General features: G+C 33.5%; 1 long non-coding RNA gene across 1 annotated transcript; it reads left to right on the plus strand.

Annotated features, from left to right (window-relative positions):
- Window positions 1-243: 243 nt before the first annotated feature.
- LOC133183775 (uncharacterized) lies at window positions 244-6685 on the plus strand. Its single transcript, XR_009720723.1, has 4 exons — window positions 244-773; window positions 4941-5370; window positions 5490-5607; window positions 5713-6685. It is a non-coding gene; the product is annotated as an uncharacterized LOC133183775 (long non-coding RNA).
- The last annotated feature ends 1414 nt before the right edge of the window (window positions 6686-8099 follow it).

An 8099-nucleotide genomic window follows, 5' to 3' on the forward strand; every position in this document is an offset into this window, starting at 1 on the left:
TATTAGGTATTTGTTATTGTGTTTTAATTGTTATGAGTTTAAGCTATTTGTTATTGTTATGAGTTTTAGTTATCTGTTATGAGTTTTAGTTATTTGTTATTGTTATGTCAGTATAATTAAGGTATTTGTTATTGGAATGTAAGTATTAGGTATTTGTTATTGGTATGTCAGTATTAGTTATTTGTTAATGGTATCAGTATTAAGCATGTTTCTAATGTTCTTTGTTGTATTTTGCAGTGATATCTACATTTCAGTTTTGACTGAAAAAGACAACAGGACATGGTGGAAATGGAATATTCATATCTGATGGACAATCAATCTCCAAGGTGTGGAAACAGCAGCTGCACTTAACAGAACTTGTTGAAAACAACTGGAGGTGCAAGGCTGGTGGATGTTGATCTTCCAAGATGTGGAAACAGCAGCTGCAGCCAGCAGGACTTGATGGAAACAACTGGAGGAGACATGCCTGATAGACGTTGACTTTCCAAGATGTGGAAACAGCAGCTGCAGCCAACAGGACTTGGTGGAAACAACTGGAGGAGACATGCCTGATGGACGTAAACTTTCCAAGATGTGGAAACAGCAGCTGCGGCCAACAGGACTTGGTGGAAACAACTGGAGGAGACGTGCCTGATGGACGTTGACTTTCCAAGATGTGGAAACAGCAGCTGCGGCCAACAGGACTTGGTGGAAACAAATGGAGGAGGACAAGCCTGATGGATGTTAACCCCCCCCTTCAAGACATTTCACAGCAGATAACTGACACTGATCAGGTATGTGACATAATCATGATCCAAGATTACTAGTATCTTATTAATAAAAAGTTCCAAATTACAATGGCTAAAATTTAGAATAAATTAACATATCTTAGCTAACCGTAATATTTTCCTAGGATTTGTTAAGAATTTCGCTGGGGATTCCAAAAAACTTTGCTATATCCGTGAATCTGCTACATCCGTATACGTACTAAATGAGTTTTACTGAACACAGCATCAGAATTTAATTCGAATTAGCTTTGCTTAGCATTCACATGGAGCTAATGCAAAATAATTTGATAGGCAGTTAATTTGAATTAAACAAATTCACATTAAATTTTCCAAGTGAATGTGGTTCAAGTTGAATTCACAGTAACTTGCATTTTATTGGAATTAAACCACCTGTGTGAACAGGGCATAAATTGTGTAGCTTCTGTCAGACATGTGAGGAAACAATTTTTCATATTATTTCATGTGGGATCCCCACAGTGGGAATGCCAGAGGGTTCAGGAACATATAATTTCTTTGAAGCTTATAATCAGGTCGAGTACACTACCTTTAATGGAAGGTATTTTTCATCACATGACAATATTTTCATCAAACCCATTCTCCAATCAACTGAATGTGTTACGTTGCAAAGCACAACGGTCTACTATGTGTTTACTTTTAAACAGCTACATGTGGTTTTTGTCATTATAGTGCATAATATTTACTTGGTCACTGGAAAAACTGTACAACTTCTTTTCCATTTTATATGGCTGAAATTGAAAGATTATATACCAAAGACAATGTTTCATGCTCACATTGAATATTGAAGATATTATTAGATTAATAGTCACATCAAATACTGTCTAAACTCTTTGACTTACATTGTCATTAGGGATGTCAACGAATATTCGAACATTCAAATATTCATTCGATGAGTTAATATTCGAATATGAATTTAAGATTCGAATATTCGATGTTTTCAGATTTCACAAGAACGAGATAATGAATTTTTGTTAAAACTGTTTGAATTATCCCCGTTTTATTAACTGGCGATCAATTTTGATCCCTTGATTTCTTTCAATACTTTCTTATCTTATAGATCTAAATTATTTCCTTTTGAGTAGGGTAAACACGAAATAAACAAGAGTTATTTATGTATAGTACAAAAAGTAGTTCCTTCAACAGTTTAATATGATCGGTTCTACAATCGAGGACAATGAATTGAAACCCTTCTTTAAATGTCTAATAGACGTGAACAGTTTACTTATGAAAACAAATTTAATTAAACATTAAGTTACATCTTTGATAAAAGCAGCCTGTAATATTGTAAAGAACTCAATTTCAGAATACTGCATCAATTACTTGGTTTTCTTGGGTTGAATATATTCCGAAATATTAAAATCATTACCGGGAAATTAATAACCTAACAAAATTGTCTATGGAAGTTTTATTTATATTTTCAAAACAGTGTATTAAAGATTATATCTCTCATTAGCAAATAATTGACATTAATTGAATGTATTTAAATCTGAAGAGTAAATGACAATCATGTCCCTGGATAGACGGCAGGTTCCTCAGTTTGAGCTTGTATTAAGATATCATTTGTTACAATTATATTTCAGCTGTATACACTTATTATAAGTCAATTATTTATTTCAAACATTGACAAATACCAAAAGTAGAATTCCTAATTGTACACTACAAAATTCTACATCCAATTTTACTTCCAAATATTGTGCCAAAACCTGCCATGAGGGTATGATGATGTACATTTAAAATAAATCATATTTTATTTATTTTATCGAATATTCGAATATATTCGAATACTTCCATTGAATATTCGAACAGGAATTATTGACGAAATTGACATCCCTAATTGTCATACATACATAATGCATACATTGAATATGTTTTGAAAATAATGAAAACAAAAATTGCACACTGGTGTATTGATGTTTACCCGGTAGATCAAAGAAAAATACCTTAAATACAAGTTATTACTTTTGACATACATGAATAGATATATGTAGATACACAAATGACAGAAAAGTATATGCTTAATTCTTGTTAAAAATGTCAACAAAAAGCATCTAAATTTTTCATTAAGCCAGTACTACTTTTATGAAAATCAAAAAGAAATCATTTTAAGTGGCAAATGAGTACCATTTTTAAGATAGCATTGGAATAGATGTTCTTAGTACTATTACAAAGAAAAAAGGTTTTGAATTTTAATTAGGTAGGTCGCGGGTTTACTGAAAACATATCCTGAAAATTTGATATAATGCAATATGTTCCTTAGAATTTACAGCATATTAAGTGTAATTTTTATTAAATTTGCCTTCATAGTTTTATTGTTATGTGACTGTAAACATGGTATAGTTTTTACTACTCTTTTCACGTTTTACTATTGAAATATATAGAAAATTGACTTTTTCAAGCTAATTTTGCAAAAAGAGTTTCTTTAAAAAAGGTTGGATAACTTTTTAAAGATGTAGACGAATTAGGAATTTCAAAATGTCAAGTTGAGGTAAATTTAAAACTTAATTGAGATAAAAAAAAATCAATACGTCTTCTCGCTAGTTTTTTGCTAAATAATTTCGAAGTTGCTTTTACATTGCCAAAATGTTGCGTTTATGGTGTTATCTACGACTTCAACGTCATATGTTGATTGTAATCACGTTAACAAACGAGTATTAATAAATTTACAATTAGAATATGCAAAATCTAAAAGGTGACATAGATGCATGCAAAATGTAATTTTAGCCATCATTTCACTTACTGCGGAAACATGTTAGGATGACCAGCTACTTATTTACATTAGTATTATGAAATTAATATAGTCTGCTCACAAAGTCAGAATGAACAGTAAAAACATTCCACGTGCATTAGAATTAACATGCAGTGACAACACCGCAAATGATAAATATTCATTTTTAGGATGTTAATGTTCAATAAGATACCAAGCATAACACATGAATTTGATCACTTCATTCGAACATGTATGACCAGATACACTAACTGTCCATTTGGCAGGTTGGGCTACATGAAAAAACAATTCAATGCTACATTTGTACAATATGAAATTCAGTGTTTACTGACTGTCCTTGTCAATCTAACCTGGAACTAAAGATGCTTGATATATGTATGAAAGAAGAAGAAATCCCACGTTCAAACCATTTTCATTTTTAGCTCACCTCGACGAAGTCGAGATGAGCTTATGCTATACCCCCGGCGTTGGCGTCGGCGTCGGCGTTAGCGTCGGCGTCCCAGGTTAAAGTTTTAGGAGCAAGTCCATTCCCAAGTAACTACAAGCCCTACCTGGACCAAACTTGCATGGATGATGCATCTAGGGATGGACACTACCACACTTGCTTCGGATGCTGGATCTGACCTAGATTTTCCAGATGAGTGACCAGGTTATAGTTTTAGAGCAGGTCCATTCCCAAGGAACTATAAGCCCTTACCTGAACCAAACTTGCATGGATGATGCATCTAGGGATGGACACTACCACACTTGCTTCGGATGCTGGATCTGACCTATATTTGGAGCAGGTCTATTCCCAAGTAACTATAAGCCCTACCTGGACCAAAATTGCATGGATGATGCATCTAGGGATGGACCTTACCACACTTGCTTCGGATGCTGAATCTAACCTAGATTTTCCAGATGAGTGAATTTTAGCCATATTTTAATCAAATTAGCATGGATGATGTATCTTAGGATGGACACTTTCAGACTTGTTTTGGATTCTGAATCTGACCTACATTTTCCAGATGGGTGACCAGAGTAATGTTTTTGGAGTAGCTATATAATATTATGGCATGTTATGATTAAACAGCTTGGATGGTACATCTAAGGATGAAAACTTCCTGACTTGCTTTGGATGTTGGAACTGTCCAAAATTTTCTTGATTAGTAAACAGGTTAGAAGTTTTTTGAGCAGGTCTATTTCCAAGTATCTATAAGTCCTTCTTAAACCAAACTTGTATGGATATTGATCTTGGGATGAACACTAACTAGAAAAAATATGATGTGAGATTTGCCTTACTTATAGATAGCCTTCGTCGAGGTGAGCTTCGTAATCTTTGATTACCTATGTTTGTGTAACTTTGAAAGAAAAAGAATTGAATTGTTTGATATGTGCATGAATGCATACCCTGACTTTGGGAATTACCTTACTTTTACTTTCATTTTCAGATGTTTTTGCGAACATGCGCATTTTGCTGGAAAACGAATCTGTCATATGCCATGTGCACCTTGAGATTTTAACCAGATAGAGAAAAATTGATGAGCTTTCACTAAGGGGTGTCCCATCCTTCAATGAAAATTAGGGGAGAAGCTGTGTGAGAAAACATTGTCACCTATAGGAATTAAATGTATTAGTGGACTGTACCCAGACTGATGGATGTTGACCCTCTAAAATGTGGAAATGAGCTTCTACACCAGACAGGAATTGGTGGAAAAACCTGGAAAAGACAAGACTGATGGATGTTGACCCTCTAAGATGTGGAAATGAACAGCCACAGTCAGACAAGAATTGGTGGAAGCAACTAGAAAAGACGAGATTGATGGATGATGACCTTCCCAACAGCAAGACTTATCCCTGTAGAGAACTGTCACTGATCAGGTATGTGACATAATCAATGATCCAACATCTTTTTTTGAAAAAGTACAGCAAAAAGATATCTTAGAGCTATATAATATTTAACTTAGATATTCTTTTATTTAATTTCTGTTTATACTTAGATAGATGCTGAAGTATTAACTTCCATGTTATAGTGTGCTTTGATGACAGTACCCAGTAGGAGACTCAGATAAAGTCATGTGGATGTGCTTGACATTATGAATGACAAGGAGCCCTCAGGTATGGAAATAAATCACCCAAGTATGCCATTCTGTAAGACTCTGTTCTTCATTTTACTTCATTGATCCTATTGGTTAATTACCTTTTTTTCTCATTCATTTACAGAAAATAAAAGTATTGAAGAGGCATTTCCTTGTGATCGCATGTGGAGAAAGACAAAGATAGCTAGATGACCATGTAGAAAGCCAGATTATTTTGCATACACAAGCACATCCAGTTTACAATGTTATAATCCAAAACAATTTTTTTGAAACATTTGTTTTGGATATGGGTGTCTGAGTTGTAAGAGGGTATGGGGTCACCCACTCAGACACGTGGGTTTTCTCCGGGGGCTCCGGTTTCCTCCCACACTGACCCCATTCTTTTTCTCTGTGCCAATGTAAATATCTTTTATTATCTATTGTTTTGCTCTAATGTTATTTTACTTAGTTTGTTATATTTTATATTATAAAATGTTTAGATGAAGTAGTTGAAAGCTAGTTGTTAAGTAGACCTTGTCGATACCCTGGGGCATTACTGGTTGGAACTTCGTGGATCCTTGGCCGCTACGGTTGCCAGGCTGGCCTGGGGAGGAGGGGTTGAAAACGCAACTAGTTGTAGGCTGCTTTGTCTTTAATAATCTGTTTTCATTTTATCTAAAATCAAAAAATCATATATGTTGCAGATATAATGATTGTTAAATATTAAATTAGTATTCCTGGAATGTACAAATTCTGTCAGCTACTGTACCAGTAATAATTTGTATAGTCAATCCCGATTATTAGCTTATTGTGAAATTGAATGCATTATATACTGACTAAAAAAGTAATTGAATATAAATTTTGATGTGAAATTATGATTTGTATTTAATAATGTAAAGTAATGGGATTTGAACATGTTAAATTGTGATTTTTGAATGTCAAATTGTGATTTTTGAATGTCAAATTGTGATTTTTGAATGTCAAATTGTACCTGTCAATGATTTGTTTATGTAAAATAGTGATTTGTGAATGTTTGTGAATTTAATGTCTGATTTCATTGTGCAAAAAAAGAAAACAAAACAAACAAACAAAAAAAAGCCAGGAAAAAAAAAAAACAAGAAAAGACAAAAAAAAAAAAAAAAAAAAGAAAAGAAAAGAAAGAAAAAACATAGTAACAAAAAAAGAAGAAAAGAAACAAACAAACAAACAAACAAAAAACAAACAAAAAAAGAAAGAAAGAAAGAAAAAAACAAAGAAAAACAGATTTGAAAGAAAAAAATATATATAAAAGAGCAAAACAAAAAGGCACAAAACTTTTAATGCTGCCTGCTTGAATTAACATATTTGCATGTTTTTTCAAGCAGAAGGTTCCAAGCCCTTAAAAGCAGAGGAGAAGTTTTGATATAATATGGATACTGACATTACTGAATGTATGCAAAAGAAGATGGGCAAACATGACAAGCAAAATGCCTATAGTGCAACAAACATGAAGGTAAAAAATTAAACTTCAATTATATCAAAATTTTCTTTGATATTTCATTTAACATAGTATACTTTATGTAAAATCTCTACAATTTACAAAAATCTCACAAAGATTGAAATTATTTGCTTATAAAATAGAATACATACACTAAAGAGGGCAAAAAGGATCATAATCTCATACTTGCATGGATGATACATCTAAGATTGCACACTACTGTGGTTAAGTAACACGATTAAAGTTTTTGGAGCAGTTTCATTCGAAGGTAACTATTTACCCTACCTGGACCAAACTTGCATGTATGATACATCTAAGGATCGATGCACACTGTTGGACTTGCTTTGGATGCTGATTCTGGCTTTGGTTATGAAGCAAATGGATTTTTGGAGCGGATTAATTCATTCTAAAGTGATCCTTTGCCCTATACTAACCAACTTTGCATTGAAGATACATTTATTGATGCACACCACCAGAGTTGCTTTAGATGAGGATTTGACCAACAATTTCCAGATCAGAGTGACCAGGTAAAAGTTTTTGAAACAAGTCAATGACCAAGAAACTATAAGGCCTATCTGAACTTAACTTGCATGGATTACAAACTACCAGAGTTGCTTAGATGCAGGATTTGACCTACATTTTCCAGATGAGTGACCAGTTTAAAGTTCATGCCAGTCTTGCTTCAACCTAGACCAAACAAACACTCTCATACTTGTTTCAGATGCTGGATTTAACTGGATGAGTGACTAATTTTAAGCTTTTAGTCAAGTCCATTCCCAAGTAACTGCACGCCCTACCTGCACCTAAATTGCATAAATTTTGCATCTAGTGATGCGCACTACTAAATTATTAGTTTAGTGTGGGACTTTTCTTTACTTAAAGACAACATTAGTTGAGGTGAGCTCTGTAATCTCTGTTTTTCTATGTTTAAAAATTGTTTTCATATTTTTATGCCAATGCTATCAATATGGTCAGGCATAAAGTGTTTTTATGTCCGTCCTTCCTTCCGTCCGTCTGTTAGTCAAACTTTGTATTTAGTTCAGTTTCAAAGAAAC

Source organism: Saccostrea echinata, unplaced genomic scaffold, assembly GCF_033153115.1.
Source record: "Saccostrea echinata isolate AGI-Se365-2 ecotype Australia unplaced genomic scaffold, CSIRO_AGI_Sech_v1 ptg000009l, whole genome shotgun sequence".
Classification (NCBI taxonomy): domain Eukaryota; kingdom Metazoa; phylum Mollusca; class Bivalvia; order Ostreida; family Ostreidae; genus Saccostrea; species Saccostrea echinata.